The following is a 12582-nucleotide window of genomic DNA, read 5'->3' as shown; positions in this document are numbered from 1 at the left end:
GACATGTTGTGTGATGCCAAGACAGTCCAGAAGTGATGTGAAGTCATTAGCAAAAGTACAGGATGGGTTGTCAATGTGGATGTTGAAATCACCAAGGAGGATAACAGTGGGGGACATTGCACATACAGATGTAAGTAGTGATGAGAATTCATTGAGGAAAACGACGGAGGGTTTTGGTGGTCTGTAAATGGTGACAATGATAGTGGGTTTGGGGCCTGAGAGTTTTACAGCTAGACATTCAAAGGAGGAATGAAGGGGGACTGTGACAGTGGTGACTTTGATGTTATCACGATGGAGGAGAGCAAGGCCACCCCCCCTCCCATTAACCCGGGGTTTACTAATAAACGAAAAACCTGGTGGGACAGCTTCATTTAGATGGAAGAAGTCATTTGGTTGTTGCCAGGTCTCAGTGAGGCAGAGAATATCTAGGCTCTGGTCAACAATAAAGTCATTTATCAAAAGGGCCTTATTACTGAGGGATCTGGTGTTCAGCAGACAGAGTTTCAGACAGGTGAGTGGAGTGTAGCAGGTTGCTTTGAACAGAGGGGACAGTACACTGTGATTGACGGGACTGACCGTACGGGCTGTGCGAGGAGGGGGGCGGGGCCCAGTGGACCAGAAGGAGCGGATGTTTTTGTTGCTGGTGTGAGTGTACTGAAAATTCCGTCCAGAGCCTCGGTGGATGTATTTTGGTCGTTTGAGAATGTCCTGGTAGGATGCAAGCTGAGGTGGTTGGGTCCTTGAGAAGATCCGTAGACGTAACATCTCCGTTACCGAGTAACGGAGCGGCAGAGATGCGCTCGTTACGTGAGAGTCAAACATAGCGCAATCCAGAGGAACAGGTTAAAATCCACAGGTTGTGAAGTCGGAAGAAGCCAGCGGTAGATCCAGGCGATTATGGTGAAGCCACAGAGCCAGCACAGCGGAGGCAGAGGAGTGGAGCAAGCCGGTTATAGCTACGCTGGAGACGGGGAAGCCAGTTGGACGGCGCCGGGGGTTAACAGCAGTCTAGCCGGCCAGCAGGTGTCATCCACAAACAGCTGCACGACTCCACGCACAAAACACAAAACAAAACACGCAGACGTTTAACGTTCAGAAATAAATAAATAAATCAAGAAAACTGACGCAGTTACTTAACTTAACTTTGTAGTCCGACCCGAGGTCCAGAAGGGTTTCAGACAGAAGGTGTTGAAAGTAAGCAAAAGAAAACTGATAAAAAGTTAAAAGACTAGAAAGAAAAAGAAAATCGCGAAAAAATAATGTTCAGAATGACGTTCCAGTGAGCAGCAGCAGCAACAGCGTTCAAAAGGCAACAGCGTCCACCAACTGTACGATCTCACGTATAAAACACGTAAAAATAAAGAAAACTGGCGCACTGACAATAGCGAAAAGTGACTATATATAACTAGTAAACTTAGCTAAACTACTAAAAAAAACGACCAAAATGTTCAATGCAATCGTGAGAAATATTGGAAATACTGAATAAAAACAAGCCATACAGAGCGGCGTTAGACTCGCCAGCGTCCCCGTTACTAGGCAACATGACTAGTTGGCTAGTTGGCTAACTGTTGGCGGATTATTTGTATTTACTAAATAATAAAACCACATATTGCTTCGATAAGTGAGTAAATTAAAACAATAGCCACGTATTAAGCAGAGTTATGTATAGGGAACAGTTAGCTCAAGAGAAATAAAGATATAAAGGTGAACAAGAGCCAGACAAAGTGACCAGTTGGCTATAGCCAGCCAGGGCTACATTAAAGATAAACAAATTAAAGTTACTGTATTTCTGTCTTTTTCCCGTTTTTCCTCCCCTTCTTTTGTTCTCTTCCTCCCCTGGGCGCCAGAGTGTTTAGGTTTCTTTGACATTGTGATGTGCAAATAGATAGCTTTCTCCTCTCCGGTCAGAATGATGTATCAAGTGGGTAACTAAGGTAACTCGTCCCTCCCAACCTCCCGATTCAGGTAGAGTCTATGGGAGGGGGGGGGGGGGGCGCTCTTGTAATTTACATGTTATGTTATGTTGTCTAATATTTATTTATTGACTAAGTAATATAAACATTGAAGTTAAAGTTAGATGAATACAATATGCAAAAAATAAATAAAAAAATACTTATTTTTGGCGCCCCCTACCCATGGATGGGCCCTTAGCATTCGCCTATACTGCCTATGCCCAGGGCCGGCCCTGCCCCCCCCACCTGCCAAATGTCCCCTGTTATGACTACACGTCTACCCACAAAAAAATGAAGCTTCTCAGACTTTGCAAACAAGAAATAGGAGGGGGGGTTGTAATACGGCAGGCTAAATTGCCTGCCCCTCCCCCGCCAAATGTCCCCTGTGGTGACAACACGTCTGAAATTTCACATCCAGTGACCTAACGATGTAAACCCAATACATTGTGTCAGCCTTTGCAAACAAGAAATAGGAGGGGGGTGATGAATATGGCAGGCTAAATTGGCTGGATATTGAATATATCCAGTATATATATATATTCAATATGTATTCAATATAGTCAAAATATATATTGGATACATTTAATATATATTGAATATATACAATATCCTTCACAGGCCACCACAGGCCTGTGAGCTGTCACTCAGTTAAATTCTCGTGATAATTGGAGAAAGCTCACCTGAAGTTCAAAGCCGAAGACTTCATAATGAAGAAAATGTTGTCTTTTCAGTAACACTCAACACTCAACCGTCAATACGTTTCTCAGACTTTGCAAACAAGAAATAGGAGAGGGGTGATGAATATGGCAGGCTAAATTGGCTGGATATTTAATATATCCAGTATATATCAATATATCGAAAATATATATTGGATATATTCAATATATATTGAATATATATCGAATATATCCAATATCCTTCACTCTCTCGAAGGCGAGGCTGTGCTCACTGAGTCTGTAGCCTACATAGTAAAGGATTTCCTTCGTTTTGAATCAGTCACAGTTAAATGTGCTTTCTAGGGTAGGCTACCAAGAGGTTGTCAAAATTTAGCAAATAACATAATGCATAAGTGTATTACTTTTAACTATTACGTATTTAAGTGCTCTCGTAGTTCATTGTCGTGAATGTTGTAGCGTAGGCTGGGTCGTCGGAGGTTCCATTGCGATGTGGTTGTCTTAAAACTTACAACCTAAAATATGCCATCGCTTTCTGTGATAAGTTGCTGAACTTCTGATGTTGTGATACAATATAAACACTAATTTTGACTAATATTGTCAGAAGGAAGAGCGCCTCGAACTATATGAAAGTATGGGGCGTTGACAATAAGCGAATGCGCGTTCAGGCGAAGGGGGGTTGTAATATGCAGGGGGGTCGAAATTCGGCACAACTCCGGCGATTTCACGTTCTTATCTCAAGTTTCCTGTGTAAAACCAAGGGGGTCAAATCCCCCGTTCGTCACGGCGCAGGCTTTCTTGGTTCACTGGGGAAGGCGGGGCTGCGCACGGAGTCTCTGACCTCTTTAGAATAATTAGTATTAGGCTATTGCATACTCCCGAATGTTTTAATTTTTTATGAATGAAGACACCCGCATGCAACAATAAGTTCACGTCTGAGTGTAGACTACAAACGCGATTAACTATGGTCAGGGATGTTCGTTACTGTCTAGACAGGGTCCAATAAATAGTGACCTTTCATCTCCTCACAGAAGTGCCTAGAGTGCTTAGTAATGCAAACAATCGCAACAAAAAAAAAACGCTGAAATTCTCCGACACCCGCTAGTCTCAGCATGATGCTTGTCTAGTAGCCTATGTCTTCTGTCATTGATATTAGGACATTTTAAACACGATGGGTGAATTAAAATCAGAGGGAGACAGCAAGTGCAGCTCGAAAGCGACCTCCCTAAGAGGAATCATTTGGATATGCCTTGTGACTTGGCGTTTGATCGGTACATTTTGGCTGCGCATGTATTTTTGGAATTTTAAATTGCTGCAATAGATGTTGTTGTTGACAGCTCGATGCGGTTTCGCAATGACTCCATCTTTATGGAGATACTCCTGAATCGCATAAAACGAAACCGGATCGTTTTCCCCCGTTTCGGCTCCGTGTGGACGGGGCCTCAGACTGTGTGTTTCCCAAAACGTGTTGTGGCTAGAAAACCATTTATTTTCCCTGAAAACACGTGACGCCCATCGGCTGAGAGAGGGTGGCTGTCTTGCCTGCCCGTCATATTGCTTTAATCTTGCTCATGTTAACGGTTCCTCCTCATTTTATCGCAGTCTCTCTCAGTGAGCCGTGAACTTAATCTTTCTCTACGTGCACTCTGATCCCTTTTCCTTGATATACTTGTTTTAGGAACACTTTATCCTCATTTTTTTACATTTATACTTTTATAACTACATACTGTATTGAGCAGAACTCGTTTTAATCACGGAATCGATAAGGTAGGTCTACAGTTGACCACAGTTTATGTTGTCTTTAGTTTATTGGTTTATTATAATGATGTCATGAAATATGTCTGTGTAACGCTTAATTAATGATACAGTTTACTTTAGAGAAATACAACGTTAGTTCGTTTTTCATTGTTGTTGAGAGAGAGAGAGAGAGAGCGAGAGCGAGAGCGAGAGCGACGTTACATAACATCAAGACAATCCCTCCTTATCGTTCGAGAAGTGGAGACAATGCAGCGAGGCTGTGATATGCAACGTGTCAGATATGGACAGGGGTGAGAGGGAGGGAGGGGGGAGAGAGGGACGGAGGGAGGGGGGAGAGAGTGGTTGGGAGTGAGAGACAGAGGGGGGGAGGGGGGAGAGAGAACTAGAGAGGTAGGGAGGGGGAGAGAAAATGGTTGAGAGTGAGGGAGGGAGAGAGAAAGAACTAGATAGAGGAAGGGAGGGAGGGAGAGAATTAGAAAAAGGGAGGGAGGGGGAGGGAGAGAGAGAGAGAGTGAGAGAGAGAGAGAGAGAGAGAGAGAGAGAGAGAGAGAGAGAGAGAGAGAGAGAGAGAGAGAGAGAGAGAGAGAGAGAGAGAGAGAGAGAGAACAAGGGAGGGGGAGAGAGGGAGGAAGGCGGGAGAGAGAGTGGTTGGGAGTGAGCAGGGACCGGCGCTAGGCACTGTGCGATCGCCTAGGGCGGAAAATGAGTTGGGGGCGCCGCCTGGTGGCGGCTTTAATTAATTAATAAAGGAATTTTAATCAAACAAGCGAAATAAAACATGCTGTCCAAACACGTTTCGAAATGGAACGGAGAATGGGGGGAACGGGTGAACAGCTATTGAATTGTTATTGAAACCACCATTGAAGCTCTCTGAAGGGAGGGAGAGAGGGAGAGAGAGGAAGGGAGGGGGAGAGAGGGGTGAAGAGAGTGGTTGGGAGTGAGAGGGAGAGAGGGAGGGAGAGAGAAAACTAGAGAGGGAGGAAGGGGGGAGAGAGGGAGTGAGGGGGAGAGATAACTAGAGAGAGGTGGAGAGAGGGAGGGAGAGAGAGAACTATAGAGAGGGAGGGGGGAGAGAGAGGGAGGGAGGGAGGGGGAGAGAGAGTGGTTGGGAGTGAGAGACAGAGAGGGAGGGAGAGAGAGGAAGAGAGAGGGAGGGAGGCAGTTCGAGAGAGAACAAGAGAGAGGGAGGGAAGGGTGTGTGTGCGTCTATGTTCAGCGTGTTCTCCGTGGTACGCTGGGACCAACCTGGCCTGTGTGAGTCCTTTCTGTGGGGACAGCCTCGGTTGGTCTGTCTGTTTTCTCTGTTGTTTGGGCCTGGAGCTTCAGGGTCCTTGGTTCTGTTAAGAGGGCTGTTAGGAGACGGGACCTTTCTCCCTGGGGGGGGGGGGGGGGGGGGGGGGGGGACATTGGATGAAGAGAAGAGTTCTTCTGCGTGGGGAACATTGGATGAAGAGAAGAGTTCTTCTGCGTGGGGGACATTGGATGAAGAGAAGAGTTCTTCTGCGTGGGGAACATTGGATGCGCTGAGGTTTCAGCCTGCGTCACTTCTCAGGTTGTGCTCTGTGGCGGTCAGGGAGACGTTCCTGCTGAACTTACCTTGGTGAAGAAAGTCTTGCACATGATCAGCAATAGATATCTACCATGATGTGTGAACGGCGTCAACGCCCGGCTCAAGGTTTGTCGTCCACACCGTGGCTCATCAAATCATCCACCCCCACAGCAGAGGGGTGGGCAGTGGCAGGTTCTCGTCCAAGTCATGGTAAAGAGGTGGACAAGAGGAGCAACACAGAGCCACTGGTCCAGGGTCTGTTTGTACCGGGATTCTGGTTGAAGCTCTTCAGTAGAATTGGTTTTCTCTGATGAAGCAGCACCTCAACGGGAGCAGAACCCGGTGCTTCTAACCGGGGATCAGGTCTGTTTCCTGCATGGCGACGAAGACGCTGCCAAAGATGGATGAATGTCTTTTTACTTTCATTTTGTGTCGATGATGTGTCGGAGATGAACACACACCCCCTCACCCCAGTGAAGAAGACGAATACACACGTGACTTCCCTCAATGTGTACCATTGATCGATGACTCCAACACAAAAGTACACAAGGACACAACGGTTCATGAACGAGCAGTCCGCTGTTTCAGCTAGGCCTACCCCCTCAGGTTTCTTCTTTAAAGTGCTTTGGGCGGAGAGTTCTCAGGGGGAGAGGGCCTCGCTGCGACCCACGGCAGGCGATGCGCTTCCATGGCCCTGGTCGTCTGTGAGCGTTATAGCGTTTGACGTCGCAGGTGAAATGCGACAAAGCCTGTGGAGATCCACAGCTGCCCACACAGAGCTCCATACATCCACACACACCTCGCCGCCGGTGTCCCTCGGTGCATCATGTATCAACAGGCCGAGAGCGGCCCTGCACTCGGAGCAGAGCCGAACATTCACCGACTGTCTCGGCGAAGACGGTGGGATCTGAACCCTGGGATTTGACTCCTGTTTTGGCTCCTGGATTTCACGGCATGGTGGACGAGGCCTGGGTCTCTGAACCCTCACCCCTTCATTCAACAGATCCTCCATGAAGGGCATAACTAAGTGTTGCTTGAATTAGATAACTCCACATGCTTCTAGTTTGGTTGCCCTGACAGTGGGGAGCGGAGTAGGGGGTGACGTCACACTGTGACGGCTCCGCTGTCTCCCAGAGGTGCTGGGTCCTGAGTCTGGGCGTCCTGTTTGGCCCGATGCTTTCGTATGATCAACATGTAAGAATGATCACCAGAACCACCTTCTCTCATCTGAGAGACGTTGCTCAAGTCAGACTAAAGTCAACCGCAGCGGAAGCGGAGACGCCCTTCCACGCATCGTCAGCACTAGATGACGTAATGCGCTGATCTCTGGCTTAACCAACTCACCATGAAAAGCCCCCAGCTTGTGCAGAACGCCGCTCCTAGACTCCTAACAGTGTGCATGTTTGTGTGTGTCAGTGTGTGCGCGTGCGTGCTTGAGTGCGTGTCTGAGAGGTCTCAACCCTTCTCCTTCCCTGAAACACCTCTTGCTAGATGAGGTAACATCTCTTCCTCCCTGAGACGTTCAAACGAATTCCTCATCTGAACTTCAGTCTTTCTCAGTGAGCGGCAATGAAGCTCAATCTTTCTCTAGATCCACTTTAATCTATTAATAATTAATACATTGAATCATTTTTATTTTCCTGATTGACTTGTTGTGGGAACACTGTCTCTTCCCTTACATTTATAACAGTTTACTACCGTTTATATTGTGTTTGGATTATTAGTATATAATAATGAACAACCAGTTCACTACCCTTTATATTGTCTTTAAGTTTCTGGTATATAATAATGAACAACCAGTTTACTACTGTTTATATTGTCTTTAGGTTACTGGTATATAATAATGAACAACCAGTTTACTACTGTTTATATTGTCTTTAGGTTAATGATCTCATCGCTTATCAATTAAAGACAGTTTTTAGAGAATACAACGTAAGTTAATGTTTCACTGCTGTGCTTTACTAACCTGTGGTAAATTGAACATTGAGTTCAATATTGAAGTGCTTTGTTTGTCTTGATGCTGAAAAGACGGAGGAGACATAAGTCCTTTGAATGTCCTGATATTTAAGTTGTTAAGTTAAATAAGTTAAAGTTAAAGTTAAAGTTTGAGAGAGAGAGAGAGAGAGAGAGAGAGAGAGAGAGAGAGAGAGAGAGAGAGAGAGAGAGAGAGGGAGAGGGAGAGGGAGAGGGAGAGGGAGAGAGAGAGAGAGCCTCTGATAAGACAAGGTTGGGTAACAATTCAACAATTCATGGATTAAAAAAAAACAGTGTTCACAGTTGATGAATTACCCCCTCAGACATTGTGTATCCGTAACCGGTTTTAGTTTGAACCCTTTATTAACAGCTTTATATGGTATGATTGTTTTCATCATAAGTTATGTAACCACACAGTGTTTCTGCAGAGATTCGGACCGGGGACCTTTCGCATGCGAGGCCGACGTGATAACCACTACTCTGCGGGAACTTCAGAGCGTTAGTTATAATTTTGCTGGGGTAGCCTTAATGAGGAGAAAGACTACTTAAAGTTACTCGATAATTACATGCAAGATACAACTTGTTAGTCCACGTTTACTGAGGCTGCTCTTGTTTGTATGTTTCTTTATTGAATACATTGTGTTTTTGAAACAAGGTCACGTTTTTTGTATTTAGAGTTTGCTGTTAAGAACATAGACATAGTAAAGCTCGGGAGTTGAGAGAATGGATATGTAGGATCAGGGCTGTAGTGGTCAAATTAGAGGTGGGTAAACTATGAATTTTTTGATCAGACCGACCTCGACACAACGCAACGCAAAGTGTTGCGACTCTGTAAGGCTAGCCTGGCTATATTCCATTTTGTTATCAATTAAAGTCATATTAAATCAATCAATGACAGTCAATGAATGTGTTTGTAGTTTATTCAAGTTATTCAAATTTCAACAGTAAAGAAAAGTATGTGTAGATTAAGAACTATCTATCTATGGCATGTGTGTATGTGTGTGTATTAGTATGCATGCTTTTCACAGTAGTACCCAGAGGGCCTCCATGTCCTCCACGTCAGGTCCTGCCTTGCAGGGGCGTGTTCTGGGGTTCATGGCTCCCCTGTGCTTCACCAGCCAGGACTTCACATACGTGTTGGATTGAACTTTGTGGTGGCTGAGTGGTGGGCCATTCAGTTGAATAAACATCAAGGACGACACTGTGACCAAGTGCAGACTGCATCTCAGGGGGCACACTATGATGTTCATTAAGCTGAACCCCCTCTCACACTCAGCAGTGCTAACTGGAATGAGATGGTCGATATTCAGGAGTGGTGCAAGGTTTTCTGGAATGATGCTTGAGTTATCCTTAAAATCCCTATAGCCTTCAAGAATTTTTCTGTCATCAAGTCTGAACCTTTGGGCAAGTTGTTTCAACTTGGATTCCCCATACTGCTCCTCTAGGGAACAGGCCAGTTTGCTGGGAAAATAACTTTAAAGAAAATAAATAATAAAATAAAAATATTTATAATATATAAAATACAAATATTTATAAATATTTATATTTTTATTGGTTTAACCGCCAACCGCCAACCGCCCGAATTTAATTGAAATATATTTTTGAAATTGAAATATTTTTTTTGCCGCGTCATCCGCCCGATACACGGTTCAGCCGCGGAGTCCACGGCTGCAACCGCCAACCTCGCATCTCCAAATTGAGGCTTTAACATAGCAACCAAGCTATAGCGAAGTTGATATGCCGAAACCGGAGTTTAATATGGATAGTAAAACTCTGACTGACTTTCACTCATTTTGACGTGGGCAGTACACGGATAGCATGACTACGCATTGGCCAATCTGAATGCTCGTAGTCACTTAATAGTTCGTCAAGTAAAATTGATTTATAAATCACAAAAACAACTCATGTGAATTGATCATCTTCAGTCTTACTTTGTACTTGAGGCCTTTTTCGGGCATCTGTTGGAGTGGGAGCACTCGAAGGTCTCTTCAAAAATCGCCTGATATCCATGGCTAATTAATGACAGGTATGACAATCCACAACGCGCAGGGCCATGTGTTTACATACTTCCTGTCAGTGGCGGATTGGCCGTCGGGAGCACCGGGACGTTTCCCGGTGGCCTGATGGTCCTCCTGGCCTGACTTGAACAGTCACCGGACTGAGTGACTGACGCCCGGGCCAATCAAATCGATCCATCTAGTTACGTAATAACGCCGCTCGGCGACCTGTCGGCGTAACACAACAACCAATTAGCTCCGCTGTCTTCATTCCAGTAGTCGAGAGAAATGGAGAGTCAGAAAAAGAGGAAAGGTGGAGCAGAGAGAGAGAGGGACAGAAAACGTAAAGCCCATTTGCAAAATGTTGCAAAATAAGTGACATGTTCACCAGAAGGGAAGCTCAGTCAAAAACGATACAGCTTTCATTGCGTTTATTGACATAGACGTCAATAGCAGCATCATGCTAGTTGTAAATAAAAGTTTGATGCCGAACTCACCCCGTGAGTGATGGGACGATTAGTCGACATAGTCGACTTCAAAAATTCGTCGACATGAATAATTTACGTCGACTAGTCGCCTCCCCCCCCCCCCCCCCCCCCCCTCAGTCCAGTCGTGGCGGTATATATGCACCAGCAGTCGGTTGCACCAGCAGAACGTAAAGCCGATCATAAGTTCGGGTGTAAAGTCTGCCTTAACCCTACGCTCGACGTAGCTAGTGCCAAACTAAAGGTGTTCTAAATTTTGGTTGCACCACCATAACTTAAGTTGTAACGTTACTAGTAGTGCATAAAGTGTACCAGTGTCGCTTTTAATGACGTTTAGATAATTTCAAGCCAATCATTGACAGATAACAACGTAAACAGGAAATACCGGCAAGTTTCCACCTTACCCGAGTGAAGACGCGTTAGCACCCAAATGAGAGGGCAAACAAAACAGTTTCAGTCATTTATTCTCTACAATTTGCTTGGACGGTATAGGCGTGAGGTTAAGCTATTTGATGGCGGATTTTATAATAAATAAATAAATATAATAAAATATAATAACCGAAATCGCGCATATAATTCAACATCATCATAATAAAGAAATGGATCGATACGGTCACGGACAATCCGTTCCCGGCGCAAATCGCATTGAAACTCCTCTTCCCATTGCTCAAAACGAATAGCCATCTTTACCCTGCGTTAGTGTTGAAATCTTTTTACGTTTTTTTCTTTTAACGGTTCTTTATCGTTAGTATGGAACTTACACCAGCTAGAGGGGAGGTGTAAAAGATAAGTTATAACTTAGTGTTACGTTGAAACTATCTGCTTGGTGCAACTGCTATTTTTTTAGTAGAGTGTAAAGTCGAACGTTTGGGTGATTTACGTTCAACATAGCCTAAGTGGGACCTTACGTTCTGCTGGTGCAACTGGACCCAGAACGTTAGTCGCCAATCGTTTAATCATAACAATGGCGGCGGCAAGCAGTAGTAGCGGGAGCACAGAGGCTCCAACAGCAAAAAAAACACGACTGAGGTGTTCAAAAGTGTGGGATTTTTTCACTCTCAACGCTCCCAACAAGGTGGTTATTTGCAGACTATGCAAATTTACATTAGCGTACCACAGCAGCACTACGGCAATGCACGAGCATTTAAAAAGAAAACACCCGGGAGCTCTGGTTCAGGATGGCCGCAAACCACCGCAAGTTCTGTTGATTTTCCCCCTTCCCCGAACTGGAATGTTCGTTTATCAAGCAGTCGCAGTAGTATACCAAAGATAAAAGTTTGTATGTTTATTAATATTAATATTCGAATATATTCGAATATTTATTAATAATATTTGGACCATTAAATGTCTTCATTCCTTTATATGGTATAAAACTCGGCCAAAAGCCGAGCTCCGAGGGTTTGTTTACCAGCGTTGCTATGGTGACCGCCAGAGAAGGAGATTCTAATGGCACTTGACAAAGATGACATTATTGACAAGATGGCAGAGAGCAGTGAGCTACTGCGCCGCCTACTGGTTTACTAGGGATAATCGCTGACTGGTTACTCTTAGTGATCTACTTTATTGACACTAATGAGTGAATATTGTATTCTAAGTTCTTCTTTGTTGTTCTTACATTGTTGCTTGTTAAATTTAAAGAAATTAATATATTCCAGTTTTGATAAATGTTTTATATGTTTGATGCTTGAAAGTAAAGTTAATTATTGAACATCCAAGCTAGTATTTGTCTCTCTTTTTACAAATATGGGCCCATTGTTTTGTGTGTCTTGCCTTGTACATTTGTGTATCCTATGGCTGCTGTCCTCAATAGTTTTTGAGTATTCATCCATTGCTATAACATTTGAAAACAGGGTTTTCAATGAAAATCATATATTCAAATAGATAACTCATCGGTCACTCCTAAATCTCTTTTAACTATCAAATAGTGTTAGAATACACAACTAGAGGTATGGTGGTCTGCATGAGAAGGGTGGCCTGGAATGGCATCAAATTCCCGGCCTGAATTATTGTCCCAGTCCGCCACTGCTTCCTGTTTACATATTTTCCTGGATCCTGATTGGTGTTGCTGCCGCAGCCGCAAGGCACTGATTGGAGGGTCACAGACCATAATAGCATAGGCCTACAGCGCAGATGAAAATGATTCAGATTACAGCGTTTATTTGTTCAACAATATGAAACCTTGTCTTAGGTGTT

The sequence above is a fragment of the Gadus morhua genome, chromosome 4 (assembly GCF_902167405.1).
Source record: "Gadus morhua chromosome 4, gadMor3.0, whole genome shotgun sequence".
Classification (NCBI taxonomy): domain Eukaryota; kingdom Metazoa; phylum Chordata; class Actinopteri; order Gadiformes; family Gadidae; genus Gadus; species Gadus morhua.
This window is presented reverse-complemented; position numbering follows the sequence as displayed.